Below are 17,458 nucleotides of genomic sequence, written 5' to 3' on the forward strand. Positions count from 1 at the left end.
GTCCTGTGGTCCTTCCACAGCATGTATAATGTGCTCGGCGCAATACTACACTTCCCACTAACTCACAAACCAAGTTAAATACGCTTTATGTATAGTTTTAGATATATATTTTAAGTTCCTTGGATCACGTCTTGTCACTTCAAAATTATGCGGAATAAGTGAGAGCTGAACCAGCTCATCGGAACCAAAAACGATATTAGTGTTACCAGTAGTGAGCAGAATACTTTTGCTTATACGATATTCTTATCGATATGAAGTAATGTCATATTCCAACATGAACTTTGGCGGTGTTCGTGCAGTGGCGTTATGGAAACTAAAAATTAAAAATTGAAGGAAAACCCCAAAATCGGCTGCAGGAGGTCAGTGCTGTTGCCCTTTATTGTGGGATTTCACCGACAGGAAGCAATACCACAACAGGAGCAAATCCGCAGAATAGTTGAAGTGCTGGAGGAGATCCACTAGAGAATCCTAGTGCAAGGATCATGCCGAGTGGGATTTAGCTCTCTACATGGACATCCTCCCGGCCGTGTCCTCGTATATAAAGTAAGACCCAGCCAAAAGAATTTGGTTACGGTGTACTAATATAAGTATCTTTTTAGCAGGACCACCAGTAATACGATATCCGACGACCTCTTCATCAGTACTCCGGACACCACCACCACCAGCTACTTGGCCAGCTTAAGCGGAGCTTGAGGACCCGCTGGCTTCTATAGGAAGGAGGAAAATAGAGCGCACGCTAAGGAACAGTTGGAGAAGCCATAGCCAGCCACTGCCAGGATGCTGGGCGACTTACTTCCTGCAGCATCAGCAGATCAACTCCGTTCCCAATCCGGCTCCCACTTCCCCAAGGTCCAATATGCCTATTGGGACTCGGTGAAGCATCCATGGGACGAGAAGGAAGCTTTAAACTAATAATTTACATAAATAAAAACCTTTGTTGAACATTCCATTTATTTATTTTTTTAATTGTTTGTGTACCAGCAGACTCCTCCCTTTTAAATTTCTCCAATTGATTTGTTTTCCGTTTGGCAACAAACCCAGCTGCTAGACAGTAAGACCACGCTACATTCATTGCGGGTGAACTTTGAAAACTTCGGTCACACTGCAAAGAATACGATTTTTCGACTAGTGAAACTCTTAGCCGATCTGAGTACTAGGCTTAACCGCGAAAAACCAAGATTTGTAATAATTGGATTTATACTAACTGGAGAACTTAACACAAATAATTTATCAAACTTGAAAGTTCACATTAATTCTGAGTCATATCCATATGATAATCTGAATGTTGATTTTAGTAAGAATCAGTATGCTCACCTATATAAAATGTATACAGGATCTCAATCTAGTTAGTATAATCGTGAATCACAACCATTTTTGACCCCAAATGAATTTAAATTGAAGGCCCCTGTTATATTGGTTGATTTTTCATATCAAAACAAATCAGTGAAAACTGGTCCTATTGATGTGAGAACTGAAGACACCAAGTCATGAAAATACCCAAGCTTATTGTCTCTTATTGAATATGACCCAATAAACGGACTAGAAACATGTTGAAAGATACTGTTTTGATTGATGTTAAAGGTTTCATTGATAATAATAACAATTTTATTCTAAAGGAAATTGGAATTGTATTCGATAAAGATCCAAACTTGAGTAACAGTTTTTTAATACTTTTTTTACCTTACTAAATACAAAATCTCAAAAGACTGCAATTTGGTTAACCAATACACATCACAAAATTTGCTTATTTTTTTTTTAAGTATCTAAGGACATTTACAAGCGGAAAATAAATTATTTGTAATGGTGTGGAAAAGAAACGTTTTCTGCAGACGTTTTTTGGGAGTCGTCAACTCATTAATATCGAGGAAATGGGCTGTCCGTCATTGAACAGGTTTAAAGGAAACCGGTTTCTCTATTGTGAAACACACCTTAAAGGCGGGATTTGTGCTTTTAACAATGCATCCATTATTTTGACATTTTTTAAAAGTAGCTTCAAAGCAATATATTTATTTTTATACATTATTTTAAAGTTGAGACTAGATGTGTAAAGATCTACAAGAAAACAAAATTAATGAAATTTCATGAGGAAGTTGACCAGTTTATTGAACAATTTAAAGGACAGATAATTGGTCAGCATTTTCAATACCTTCTAAACATAAAAACTATGTTCATGAATTCAGGTGGACATGATCTCAAAACTACGAATTATGGTAAACACTTTACATTTTGTAAGCCTAAATTGACGTCGGAAACGTGCGCCTGCCTCTTCTATGCAAATCGCCGGAACGAAGCCAAAAAATTAATATCAATATATAATAAAACATGTTCGCAATACTAAAATAAATGAATAAATGTATTATTATGCTACAAAATAATCTTCTGACCTTTTATTTCGAGTTAAAATTACAGGTACGGAAAATGGAAAATATTTCCTTGAGTGAGATATGTCGGCTACTTCCGAGTTGTTGCGCGGTCGTGATTTTAACCCCTATTATGGGACGTTTTAGAGCTAGCAGTCAGCTGTGTGGTCGTTGGCGTGAGGCCCATGATCTTGTCAATGGGTGTACGCCTTCAGACTTGTGCATGTGTCCCTTTTATTCCGATCAGATAATGGACAGGTGCGCATGTTCGGGTAGCTCTTGCTTGAATCCCTTTTATGACATGTTTATGACCCCTTTGTAGAAAGGAGAGATCTTAGACAATTTACCAGATAAACGTTCTGGGGCGTTTGAGAATCATTTACTTGTGAGATTTATTTTATTGATGTTCTTTTGATTTCTAAATTAGTTTTACAATTAGTTTTACAATACAATATGAACGTGACATTTTTATGGCATCTAAACCTTTTAAAATCAGTTAATTTATGGATTATGCTAATTGTCGCAGAACCCGAATACATTAATGAGGAGGCGGTGGCCATTAATATGGTAATTAGTGAGGGGCGGGGGTCATTTATATACAAATTAGTAAGGGGCGGGACATTAATATGCAAATTGTCCCAGAATCCGCGTTTCCATACCACTGAATGTTATCAGAATATGAATTGGGTATATTAAATTGCTTGGTCGAATGAATAACCAATCACCCCAAGGTTCACAATTAAAATTTTTTATAAAGTCTAGACCTATTATTCCATCGCAGGGTATTGCAAAGTTTGATATTAATAGGTGAAAATGATGAGGTATTATGTACATATCTGTTTGTAGCTCAATTCTATCCAAACCATTGGACCGGATTGTACCATGTCCAATGCCTTGTATGTTCACTATTCTTATACCCGTTACACGTAGAGTAAAAGGGTATACTAGATTCGTCGGAAGGTATGTAACAGGCAGAAGAAAGCGTTTCCGACCCCATAAAGTATATATATTCTTGATCAGGATCACTAGCCGAGTCGATCTAGCCATGTCCGTCTGTCCGTCTGTCCGGATGAACGCTGAAATCTCGGAAACTATAAGAGCTGGGCTATTGAGGTTTGACATGCAGATTCCTGAGATTCTTACGCAGCGCAAGTTTGTATCAGCAATGTGCCACGCCCACTCTAACGCCCAAAAACCGCCCAAAACTGTGGCTCCTGCAGTTTTGATGCTAGAATAAAAATTTTAATTGAAATGTATTGTTCTCATCAATACCTATCGATTAACCCAAGTTTGCCACGCCCACTTTAACGCCCACAAACCGCCGACAAACTCCGAAAAATCGTAAATATGAACGCGGATGTCTCGGAAACTATAAAAAAAAGAGAATTTTGATCTCAGATTTACATTTCGAAGCCTTGTACGCAGCGCAAGTTTGTTACGCGAATATGCCACGCCCACTCTAAGGCCCACAAGCCGCCAAACCTGTGGCGCCCACAATTTTCATGCTAGATGAAAAATTTGAGCTGAAATGTATTGCCACGCCCACTCTAACGCCCATAACGCTTAAATCTGTCTACCGCCGGTAGGTGGCGCATTTCAATCTCGCTTTGCTGCTTGCATATCTCCACTTCCCTTTGGTCCCTTTAGCTGAGTAACGGGTATCTGATAGTCGAGATACTCGACTATAGCGTTCTTCCTTGTTTTCTTTTTGTATTTGGGTGGCCAATCTCTATGTAGGCTCCTTCTAGGGCCTTTGCCAATTTCTCTACTTCTTGAACGTATTGATTGGCTGTTTTCTACCTCCGTTGGAGATTTAGTAGTTTTGCCGAAATGACATCTACTGATTCTCCATTAACTTTGTTTTTAGTTTGTTTATTATATCGAAAATGTAATTCTCCTTGTCTATTATGTTTCTTGCATGGCCTTTTAGCTTAGTCTTGATCAGGCTAACTGCTAGAGCTTCATGTGGTTCCTTCAGGGAGTTTACCAAACTTAAAGAATCTAAGAAACTTTTTACATTTTCGACCTTACCATCAAGCTCTGGAATGAGTTATGCGGCTAATTTTAAGAATTCGGTTTCTTTCTTCTTGTTCGTATAAAGACTCTAAATCACTATCACTGTCAGATGCTGTGTCAATTATTGGCTTAGACTCATCTAATTCTGCAAGCTGACTTTCTATAAGCTCCGAATGATCTTGTAAATCGTTTGAAGAGAGATATTTATTTTTTACCTTTCAAACGATTTACAAGATCATTCGGAGCTTATAGAAAGTCACTTGGTCCAAGGAACTTGTGAGATGGTTCCGAGGACGCCTAGCTGGAGGCGAGCAAGCGGGTCGCAGGTTGCGGATAGCGAACGGCCTATAAGGCCAGCTGTGAATAGCAGTAGGCTAGGTCAAACGGATTCCGCCAGACCGAAACCTCTGCAATAAACAGCCCCGGACAGCCAGTGGGTATCTGTCGCTGTTTAGCGGCAATACCGTCGATGCGAATTGTTCAGCCGCATTTAAATAGTTGCTCTACACAACCCTTTTTCCCCAAACGCACAACCTACCTCCTTCCTATCCCACACAACATCTCACCTCGGGCCGGACTAAGGTGTAAATCGGACCGTGCCGAGAGTCAGCCTGGCTGAGGGCCCGGTTAAAAACTAGCTCAGTCTCTAACGGTGGGCTCAGGGAGATGGCGGCCCCCTGCTCTATTTATCGCCTTAACCGGGCATCGCGGATCTCTGCCCGGGTGGACCTTCCCTTTCTCCGCAACTCGTGGGAATCAATTATGAATGCCAATAAGTATAAAAATAAAAAAACAATGGAGCCGGGCACTCCTAAGAAACCCGTGACGGAGGAGAAGGTGAGTGCGACAGGATCTGCGAGCGTTGGCTCCGCCTGTGCTGGCACCAGCTCGGGGGCTATCCCAAAAGGGCCCCACCCCAAACTGGGGGTGATAGGTGGAAAACAGTCGGCCGCCAGCACCTCTGCAAAGTGCGCGCCGGCGCCAAAAACTGCAGGAGGTATGTCTAAGACGGTCGCTTTAACCACCGAGCAAAATAAACACAGTTATGCGGAGAAGCAACAACAGGAGCAAGATTGCCAACCCCTCAGCTGAATGGCTGAAGAAGGTGGAATGGGCGAAGACGGTGCTCCCCAACTACGGACAAGAGAAGCCTAATGCTGTAAGTACACAGCCAAAGAGACAACGATCTCTAGAGTTGCCTGGACCTGCGGCAAAGAGATCTAGGGTCCAACAGAACCTATCATTTACGGAGATAGCGCGGGACAAGGTTCTGATTGGACTGGTTGACAAGGGAAACCCCGGAGGCCGGATCCCAAGAAACCAGTGGAAGGCGGTCGAGGAGCAGCTAGCGGTCATCTGCATGGCTTTGCTCCGGGACTTCCCCCAACCGACGCCATGTTGCAAGGACGCAGGCTGGTTCCAGGGCAGCGTCAAGGTGGTGTCTTGCGACAGCCAGAGATCAGCTGACCTCTGCAAGAAGGCGACGGAGAAGCTCGGAGAGGTGTATCCTGGGGCGAAAATCGTTGCACTAGATTGGTGCGACGTCCACAGCAGACCACGAGCGAGGATATTGCTGCCGTCGTCCATCAAAGCACCGGAGGATATCCTCTTTATGTTGCAAAGGTGCAACCCAAATTTGCCCACGCACGACTGGAAAGTCGTAAAGGTGGAACCTCACGAGGGGCCGATCAGCCAGGCCATCGTGGTACTGAATAAGGAGTCAGTATCCCCAATAGAGGCCGCTCACGGAGAGCTGAACTTCGGATTCAGTGCCATCCGCATCAAAGTCTACAAGGGAGACTCTAACTCGAAGGAGGACCCGACCGGCAACCCAGCCGAGCAGGTCTTTCCCGAGGAGATAGAGGCTCCTGGAGATGATGAACCGGAAGATGGCTACTCAACCGACGCGTCGCTAAGCAGAGGGATGCAGGCGATGAACCCGGCGGACGAAGACGACGGCGACCTTAGCGGCAGCGAGGAAGCGGACGTCACAGTGGTGGAGGGGAACTCGGCAGATGTCGCTAAGACTACTGCAAGTGAACCTCCATCACAGTAAAGCAGCGTCGGCTGCCCTCCTGCTCCGCCTGGCTGACGGCGGGGCAGACCTAGTACTCATACAGGAGCCTTGGGTGGTAGGAGGCAAGGTTGCTGGACTGGGTACCAAAGATTTCAAGCTGCTGCTTGATCCAAAAGAAGGTAAAATTCGAACCTGCATTTTAGCCAAAAGGCACCTTAGCATATTTCTGATTCATAATTACAGCAACGGAGACAACACCGTAGCAAGTCTGGAACTTCCAGCGGCTACAATCAGGGTGGCTTCAGCTTACATGGCCTTCGAGAAGGAAGACCCCCCAGACGAGCTTGTCTGGACACTGGTCAAAGATAGCGAGGCGCTCAAAATAGGACTGGTAATCGGCTGCGACGCAAACGCTCACCACACTCAGTGGGGAAGCCCAACAAGCAACAACAGGGGTGAGTCTCTTTTTAACTTCATCCTTGGCTCAAATCTATTTCTATGCAACAGGGTTAATACCCCCACCTTTATCACAAAAAATAGCCAAACAGTCATTGACCTTACCATGGTGTCAGGTAATCTGCTAGAAGCAGTCAGAAACTGGGAAGTCTCAAACGAACACTCTTTCTCTGACCATAGATTTATAGAAACCACTTTATCACTAGACCCTCCTACTCCAGCTGAATTCGTCAACCTTAGGCGTAGCAACTGGCACGCTTATAGGGAAGCCCTACTAAACATTCTTCCAATAGAACCCCCAAATGACAACAGTGATATACTCAGTCTTGATAACATAGTAGGGATGTTCACGAATGCCTGCAACTCGGCTTTCGAAGCAGCCCACCCTAAACGCAAACCGAAAGGAACCAGAAAGCCTCCTTGGTGGACACAGAAACTTTCAGAACTCAGATCCAGTTGCAGAACCCTTTTTAACAGGGCAAAAGCAGGAAATGAGGATCTAAAATGGCAACAGTACAAGTTAGAACTAGCCTCCTACAAGAAGGCCATAAGGAAAGAAAAAAGATCAGCTTGGCAGACCTTCTGCTCAAACATAGAGGAAACAGCCGATGCAGCTCGGCTTAGGAAGATCCTCTCCAAAACAACCCCCTCCTTGGGGTACCTTCAAAAACCAGATGGCTCGTGGACAGACTCTAGTGAGGAGTCCCTAAGCCTACTACTAGACACCCACTTTCCGGGTAGTCTCCCGGTAGAACGTCTCCCAGAAAATCATGCAGGTCCAAGCATTGACTTGGAAACGCTTCTTTCCGAACGCAACATAAGTTGGGCCATAAACAGCTTCAAACCCTTCAAATCACCAGGACCCGATCATCTCTCACCTGCGCACATCCAACACGCAGGTCAACTTGCCATCAACTGGCTAAAGACAATTTTCCGTACCATTCTTAGGATATGAACGTTGCCATCAACATGGAGGGAAACAAAGGTAGTCTTTATACCCAAAGCGGGCAAAGCCTCGCACACGACGACGAAAGATTTTAGGCCCATAAGTCTGACATCCTTTCTCCTTAAGAGCTTCGAGCGACTGATTGGACTGCACATCAGGTCAGTCATGGACTCGAAACAGTTATCAGCAGCGCAGCATGCATATTCAAAAGGCAAGTCCACCGAATCAGCTCTACACGCGGTAGTCAGCCAAATCGAAAAGTCACTCAATCACAAGGAATACGCACTTGCTGCATTCCTGGACATAGAGGGCGCTTTCAACAATGTTCTCCCTACAGCCATAACCGAATCCCTCACCGACCTGGGTGTTGAGATCCAAATCGTGGAGTTAATCCATTAATTGCTGATGAGCAGAATGGTAACCTCCACGCTAGGAATCTCAACACAAACAAGGTTCGTGAACAGGGGAACCCCTCAGGGTGGTGTACTCTCCCCCCTGCTATGGAACATCGCAGTAAATAAGCTGTTGTGCTACATGGAAGGGGGTGGATGCAAGGTTGTGGCATATGCGGACGATGTACCCATTATTTTCTCAGGAAAATTTCCTCAGACACTATGCGATCTAATGACCGCCAAACTTCAAATACTCTCTGACTGGACAACAGAAAGAGGTCTAGGGGTAAACCCCTCGAAAACGGAACTGGTGCTGTTTACAAACAGATACAAGATTCCTCAACTAAACCCACCAATTTTAAATAACTGCTCTCTCTCCTTCAGTGACAACGCCAGGTATTTGGGGTTAATATTAGATAAGCGTCTGACATGGAGACTAAACAGCCAAGAGAGAACGAGGAAGGCAACAATTGCCCTCTACTCCTGCAAAAAGGCCATCGGAACGAAATGGGGCATGTCCCCAAAAATCGTCAACTGGATACACACAGCGATAGTTAAGCCTATTCTGCTCTACGGCGTGTCAATATGGTGGCCCTCGCTAATGAAGCAGACATCCACAACAAACCTAAACAAGGTACAACGAATGGCATCCTTATGCATAAGCGGAGCCCTTCGCACCACCCCCAACGAGGCGCTAAATGCTATTCTGAACCTTCCTAGTCTGGACTTAGCCGGCATGGAACGAGCTAAGATAGCTGCGGTTCGGATGAGGGACTTAGGGCAGTGGAAACCCCAAATATACGGTCATGCCAGGATACTCCAGCAAGACACAATGATCCCACCCAGTACAGATCTATGTAAACCTATTGAACACATCCACACCCCCTTTGAAGCATTGCTCCCAACCAGAGAAGACTGGGAACAAGGCCAGCCGGGCCCTACAGAGGCAGTCAATTTCTACACTGACGGCTCAAAATTAAATAATCAAGTCGGAGGAGGTATATACTCCGAACAACTTAATATCAGGAAATCCTTCAGACTTCCGGATCACTGTAGCGTCTTCCAGGCGGAATTATTTGCCATAATTGAAGCTTTGATGCTTCTGAACGATGCAAACTGTCAGAATAAACTGATTAACATCTATAGTGATAGTCAAGCGGCTATCAGGTCGATTATCTCGACCAATAAAAACTCCCACAAACTCCCTGCACGAGATGGCTCTGCAGTTTAAAATTTACCTGATATGGGTCCCGGGTCACCGGAACATTACAGGCAATTGTATTGCAGATGAGCTGGCCAGGCATGGCACTACCGTTCCTCTCCTTCCGGACAAGGAAAACATTGGTATGCCGATGGCCACCTGCAAGCTTAACATTAGAAATCAATATAAGAAACTTGCGAGCCTAGCATGGACACATGTTAAGCACTGTCGCATCTCTCGCCAGACGTGGCCAATCATCGACGCGAAGAGAACATTCCGAGTGCGGAATGGTAATACGAGTGTTAACAGGCCACTGGTTGGTTGGCACACACGCAAGCAGATTGGGCGCGCCCCGAAACGATTTCTGCAGAAGCTGCAGGGACGAGGAGGAAGAGGAAACGGTGGAACACCTGTTCTGTTCCTGCCCGGCCCTGTGCAGATCTAGACTGTACCACTTAGGGAACCCCTTCATGAGCAGTCTATCTGAACTGGCGAACATAAGCCTAAAACGAATAATAAAATTCATTAAAGCAACCGGATGGGAATTATGCTAAGCCAGCTGCAATAATGGCAGCAGATTTTTAGGGAAGGGGATACAGATCCACGCGGTACCACAATGGACCTTTTAAGGACTAAGTGTGACAATGATTTGGCAGCCGCTCTAACCTAACCTAACTTAACCTTATAGAAAGTCAGCTTGCAAATTTAGATGAGAGGGTATTATGATTTTCAGTTTGCAACGCAGTGAAGGAGACGTTCCCGACCCCATAAAGTATACATCACTAGATGAGTCGATCTAGCCATGTCCGTCTGTCCGTCCGTTTCTACGCAAACTAGTCTCTCAGTAAATAAATATAAATTTGTTTCTGAGAAAAAGCGGTGAAAGTGCAAAAGTAAAAATTTAGAAAATTGGAGCCGCCGGATACGGTGGGCATAAAAGCCCCCGGCTGTTAAGCTTGTTATATTCTTACTAAGAATACGCGTTGAATGACACCTCATTTGTTGAAATCCGATGTCCCGTTCAAAAGTAATTCAAAAAACAAGATTTTCTTCTTCCCAAAATGAAAATGTTTCTCCCTCTGTTTGTGGGTTTGTATGCATCCCATCTTAGTTTTAGGGTTTTGGAAAAACTATGGGTATATAAAGTAGCTTGAAATAGAAAACGTTTGCTTTACGACTTTTGGGAAAACCCGCTAGTTTAGCGGAAAATAAAAAAAAAGGCCAGATTTAACATGCTTTTAGTATCTAAACAACTAATGCTACAGAAACGTTCTATATATCTATAAAAAGATAATTTAATATGCTAAATACTCTTCATATAGTTAAATTGTCTGAATATAATAGATTTAGAGTTATGACAAAAAGTTATTTTTTAAATTTACTTTTTGACTATTTTCTCAAAATTGAGTCAAACGATTTCTTTAAATTTTAACAACCGGCAAAAAAATAAAAAGTTTGTGTTGATCAAAAAACTAAGGTGGAAAATAATCAATGAAAAAATCCCCTTAAAATCTCAAATTACAAAATAGTGATCGTAACATAAGTGAATTTATGTTAAGTGAATTTATGTTACGATCACTATTTTGTAATTTGAGATTTTAAGGGGATTATTTCATTGATTATTTTCCACCTTAGTTTTTTGATCAACACAAACTTTTTATTTTTTTGCCGGTTGTATAGAGTTTAAGGGGATTATTGCATTTATTGATTTCCACCTTATTTTTATCAACACAGGCTTTATTTATTCGTCGGTTGTATCGGGTTTTTTTGGCCGCGCAAAATTAATTTTATCACTTTAAAACTTTTTTGTGTTTATTTTAAAGCTTTGCTTTTTTAGAATTTTTTAATCGCACGGCCCCACGTTGGGCGCCAATTAAGTTTCTCACTCGTGATTTAATTACAAAAATTTATTTTTATTTTTTAATCACTTAATCACTTTTACAATTTTTCAATAGGTCGAACTTATTTTATTCACTGCTCGTATATTTTTACTCGATTAGTACTACTGCTCGATTCGGATCTCAAAAACGGACTGCCTGATCTCTAATTCAATGATCAATAATCAAACCTCGGCTTAAGAGAATTTATCCCCAAAAATTTATAAAGAGAATGACTCAAGAGAGTCGGAAAATAGGATGATGCAATTTGCCAATAAAATTTGAAGTCCAATCTTGGCCGTAAATTGGTGTTTACATTAGCGGAGTTTAGGGACCGCTTTGGGGATCTTTTTGTTTACGTTAGCGGACTCGGGGCTCGCTTTGGGGATCTTTTGTTTACGTTAGCGGACTCAGGGCTCGCTTGGGACTCCGATGTTTTTAATATCGGTTTGGATGTTTACAGCATCCGATTGATTTGGGCTGCGTGAAATTGATCTGGGTGGGAATGATTCGGAGGCCTGGTTGACAGAAATAGCTGACCACGGATTTATCTCGGGTCTGTCAGAGTTATTTGGAAATTAGCTCTCGGCTCAAAGTTGTTTATAAATTGGGTAAGAGCCCCTAAATAATGTGTCATATAACTTGCACCTTTTGCTTGGATACTAAAACATAACAAATCTATAATATTGCTTATTTCTGAAATGGTTCCTTTATTTTCCTGAAATAGTTTTTTTTATCCTAGGACACATAATGTCAACACTTATTTTCAATGGGTAATATTATGAATAATATGAATATAAAACTTTTTAATAACAAGTTTTATCGCTTCAATTACCTATTTTAATAGCACCAGTTTGGAATCTCAACGGCTGTATAGTTTCAGATTCCAAGAGAAATCTGTCGCTTCTTACATTTCCCGCCGAACTAGCGGGTTTTTCCAAAGTGGTAGAACAAATAGATCAAGTTTCCTATTTCGATTAGCTTCATGCTAGTAAGGGACCCTAAAACCATAACAGATTTTCCGTTTGAAAAAATCTAATAAGAATATTTTTCATCAAATTGGTTTTTTTCTTGTTTATTCCAATAAGTATGAAATATTTTGTATACGGAGCGGAAACGAGTTGCACTTTTTATCGCTTAATATCTTCCAAACGGTAATTTTTAGGGCAAAAAGTGTTATATGCCAAAAGTTGAGGAATCTCAAGGGCTACATGATTTAAAATTTAAAAAGAAATCGTTTGACTCAATTTTGAGAAAGTAGTCAAAAAGTGAATTTAAAAAATAACTTTTTGTCATAACTCTAAATCTATTATATTCAGACAATTTAACTATATGAAGAGTATTTAATTTATTGATGGACGTTGATGCACTACGAGCAGTACAAACAAGTGGCCCAACGACACCAAGCACGTGCTTGTTACGCGCGGGGCCCTTTTATCAATTTGGGCAAAAAATACGAGTTCGCGAGGAAGATACAAAAAACAAATAGAGACGGGACACAAATGAAAATAAAAGAAGCATCTAAGAAAGAAGCAAATGAGTTAAAATATTAGTTTTTAATACCGGGATAGAAGTTGAAGTGCAAATTAAATGATAAAGGTTTTTATAATTATTACATAGAACGCGAAAGGGCTCGTGCAGACAGAAAATAGATATACATCGTGGCAAATTTAGGGGATAATAATATCGTGTAAGTCTAACAGGAACATTGAAAATTAGGCGGTTTACAAGTTCTACAGAATCAATATCACCTCTTATAAGATTTTGCATAAAAATAGTACCAAGCATTGTTCTACGATTTGCAAGGGTAGGTAAATTAAGCAATAGTAATCTACTCTGATAGGAAGGTAGCCTTATGTTTTGATCCCAGTTCAAACTACAAAGGGCAAAAAGAAGAAATTTTTTTTGTACCGACTCAATACGGTCAATATGCACTTGATATTGTGGACTCCAAACCGAAGAACAATATTCCAAAGTAGGACGGACAAGGGAGGTAAATAATAATTTGGTTGTATAAGGGTCATCAAATTCTTTTGACCAACGCTTTATAAACCCAAGAACACTCATGGCCTTGCTGACAGTGGACATTATGTGGCAGTCAAATTTAAGTTTTGGGTCCAGAAGAACGCCTAAGTCATTAACTGAATATATACGGTCGAGTGGCGTATTTTGAAGAGAGTAACTAACAAAAGTAGGAGTACCCCTATGAAAAGTCTTAACGTTGCATTTAAGGCAGTTCAAATTTAAAAGGTTATACTCACACCATCCCTGAAAACAATCAATATCTGACTGTAAGTTGAAACCCGACGCTATATCATTATGTGATAAACAAAGCTTAACATCATCAGCATACATTAGTACACGAGAGTGTGTTATGATAGAGGGATGATCGTTAATAAACAAAGTAAACAGCAAAGGGCCCAAATGACTACCCTGAGGCACTCCAGATGTCACATAGATCAGTTTTGAGGCAGAGTTCTTGAATATAACCCTCTGAGTCCTACCATTCAAATAACTTGAAATCCAAGTTAATAGATTACATGGAAACCCAAGCTGATTTAATTTAAATAAGAGAAGAGAGTGGTTGACAGAGTCAAAGGCCTTACTAAAATCTGTGTATATAACGTCAGTCTGCATTTTATTCTTAAATCCATTTATTACAATAGATGACAATTCCAGAAGGTTGGTGGTGGTCGATCTTCGCTTAACAAAACCATGCTGACACGGTGATATTAGCGAGGAACATAAATGTTGCAAATGAGAAGTAATAATACGTTCAAATGCTTTAGGAATTGCCGACAATTTAGAAATACCTCTGTAATTCTGGGCATCCGCCCTCGCACCCTTTTTGTGAAGTGGAATGATAAAAGAGTCCTTCCAGATAGTAAGAAAAACTGACGATGAAATAGACAAATTAAAAAGTTTAAGAATCGGTTTACATAATGTTGACGCACAAAACTTAAGCACACACCCGGGGAGTCCATCAGGACCGGGAGAATAAGTTGGCGTTGTTTTGTCTAAGTCTCTTACGAGAGAAATTTCCGTAATTTCAGGGGTAAAGATACAATTTGCCTTATTTAAGGGATTAGGGTAGTTAGAATTTGACCAAGCAGCCGAACTATAAGTAGTTTGGAAAAACTCGGCAAATAAATCAGCAATTTTAGAATCCGTCGATGCCTCCATTGAGTTAAAACGTACCGATGAAGGCAATGCTGACGACTTACGCTTGGCATTGACAAAGTTATAAAACTGCTTCGGATCATTTGAAAATTCAAATTTACATCGACTTAAATACATAGAATAGCAATGACTATTGAGAACATTAAAATCCGATCGAGCCACCACATATTTCGAAAAATCAGATGGCTTACCCGATTTCTTATACTTTTTATAAGTGTTTGTCTTAAGGCTTTTAAGTCTTTGAAGCGCATTGGTAAACCAAGGTGGCCTGTTTGTCTTTGAAGGAAACCTATCAGGAACGCATTCATTAAAAAAGGTATTTAACACTATATAGAAGTGTTCAGTGGCACTTTCAATATCCATACAATTGTACAATTCTGTCCAATTATATTGAGAAATCATGTCGTTAAGTTTTTTATAGTTACATTTTCGGAAACATCTCACTTTAGTTTGAGGAACTAAAGGAGAGAGGGTATCAACGCATGGGAGGCAGATTGTCAATTCAATTGTTGGATGATATCGGTCTTTAGGTACAACAAGAGCGTCAATTCTAGATACCGTGACTTCAGACGGGTCTGAAACAAACACGATATCTAGTTGTCTATTTAATGAATTCCGTATAAAGCTTACCTGCTGTAACGATAATTCTAGAAGACCATCTACAAAATCATGGGCGGATAAAGGTATAGCGACTTGTGAGTCAGTAGGAGGAGACCAAGAAATATCAGGGAGAAGGTCACTGTTAGAAAGAAGGGATAGAACAGATTTTATCGCAGACAGGTGGTGCTCATAAATTATTAAATCAGAGCCAGGTGGAATATAGGAACATGTAACAAATATTGAGAATGATTGCAAAGAAACTTTCACACTAACAAATTCAATTTCATTAGGAGTATCAGAGTGAATTCTCTCGGATGTTAGGCTAGTGCTAACGGCAATCAGCACACCGCCTCCCCTACGTGAGGAGCGATCGGTCCTATAGGCATTAAAATTGTTTGACAGAACTTCATTGTCAGATATCTCTGGATTCAGACAAGTTTCCGTAAAAGCCAAAATATCAGCAGTAAATGCAGAGGAGTCAGCATAAAGCTTGGGTAGCTTCATATTTAGTCCCCTAACATTTTGATAAGCCAAAAATAAAGAATAAAAAAAAGAATAAAACAAGCTAAACAGCCGCGGGCTTTTATCCCCACCGTATCCGGCGGCTCCAATTTTCTAAATTTTTACTTTTACACTTTCACCGCTTTTTCTCACAAACAAATTTATATTTATTTACTGAGAGACTAGTTTGCGTAGAAACGGACGGACAGACGGACATGGCTAGATCGACTCATCTAGTGATGTATACTTTATGGGGTCGGAAACGTCTCCTTCACTGCGTTGCAAACTGAAAATCATAATACCCTCTCATCTAATTCTGCAAGCTGACTTTCTATAAGCTCCGAATGATCTTGTAAATCGTTTGAAAGGTAAAAAATAAATATCTCTCTTCAAACGATTTACAAGATCATTCGGAGCTTATAGAAAGTCAGCTTGCAGAATTAGATGAGTCTAAGCCAATAATTGACACAGCATCTGACAGTGATAGTGATTTAGAGTCTTTATACGAACAAGAAGAAAGAAACCGAATTCTTAAAATTAGCCGCATAACTCATTCCAGAGCTTGATGGTAAGGTCGAAAATGTAAAAAGTTTCTTAGATTCTTTAAGTTTGGTAAACTCCCTGAAGGAACCACATGAAGCTCTAGCAGTTAGCCTGATCAAGACTAAGCTAAAAGGCCATGCAAGAAACATAATAGACAAGGAGAATTACATTTTCGATATAATAAACAAACTAAAAACAAAGTTAATGGAGAATCAGTAGATGTCATTTCGGCAAAACTACTAAATCTCCAACGGAGGTAGAAAACAGCCAATCAATACGTTCAAGAAGTAGAGAAATTGGCAAAGGCCCTAGAAGGAGCCTACATAGAGATTGGCCACCCAAATACAAAAAGAAAACAAGGAAGAACGCTATAGTCGAGTATCTCGACTATCAGATACCCGTTACTCAGCTAAAGGGACCAAAGGGAAGTGGAGATATGCAAGCAGCAAAGCGAGATTGAAATGCGCCACCTACCGGCGGTAGACAGATTTAAGCGTTATGGGCGTTAGAGTGGGCGTGGCAAAATTTTTTTTGGATTAATCGATAGGTATTGACAAGACCAATACATTTCAGCTCAAATTTTTCATCTAGCATGAAAATTGTGGGCGCCACAGGTTTGGCGGCTTGTGGGCCTTAGAGTGGGCGTGGCATATTCGCGTAACAAACTTGCGCTGCGTACAAGGCTTCGGAATGTAAATCTGAGATCAAAATTCTCTTATTTTTATAGTTTCCGAGACATCCGCGTTCATATTTACGATTTTTCGGAGTTTGTGGGCGGTTTGTGGGCGTTAAAGTGGGCGTGGCAAACTTGGGTTAATCGATAGGTATTGATGAGAACAATACATTTCAATTAAAATTTTTATTCTAGCATCAAAACTGCAAGAGCCACAGTTTTGGGCGGTTTGTGGGCGTTAGAGTGGGCGTGGTACATTGCTAATACAAACTTGCGCTGCGTAAGAATCTCAGGAATCTGCATGTCAAACCTCAATAGCCCAGCTCTTATAGTTTCCGAGATTTTAGCGTTCATCCGGACAGACGGACAGACGGACATGGCTAGATCGACTCGGCTAGTGAGCCTGATCAAGAATATATACAAGGGTGGTCAAAAGTATTTTCACAAAAAAAAAGTTAAATATATTCATAATTTGAACTTACATCTTGTTAACTTTGGCATCAATGGAAAGGTAATTTAAATGCCGTTTGAATGATACAATACATTTCTTAACACATTCTGTACTTATTGAAAAGGACGAATTTGTGTGAAAATGTCCTTTTTGAACTTTTTTCCTCGACTTGAAAACTTAAATTTTTTGATGCAAAAAGTTTCTTCAAACAAAAATAATAGTAACTGCAAAAAGAATTTTTCAAA

This window comes from Drosophila subpulchrella, unplaced genomic scaffold (assembly GCF_014743375.2).
Source record: "Drosophila subpulchrella strain 33 F10 #4 breed RU33 unplaced genomic scaffold, RU_Dsub_v1.1 Primary Assembly Seq31, whole genome shotgun sequence".
Taxonomy (NCBI): Eukaryota; Metazoa; Arthropoda; class Insecta; order Diptera; family Drosophilidae; genus Drosophila; species Drosophila subpulchrella.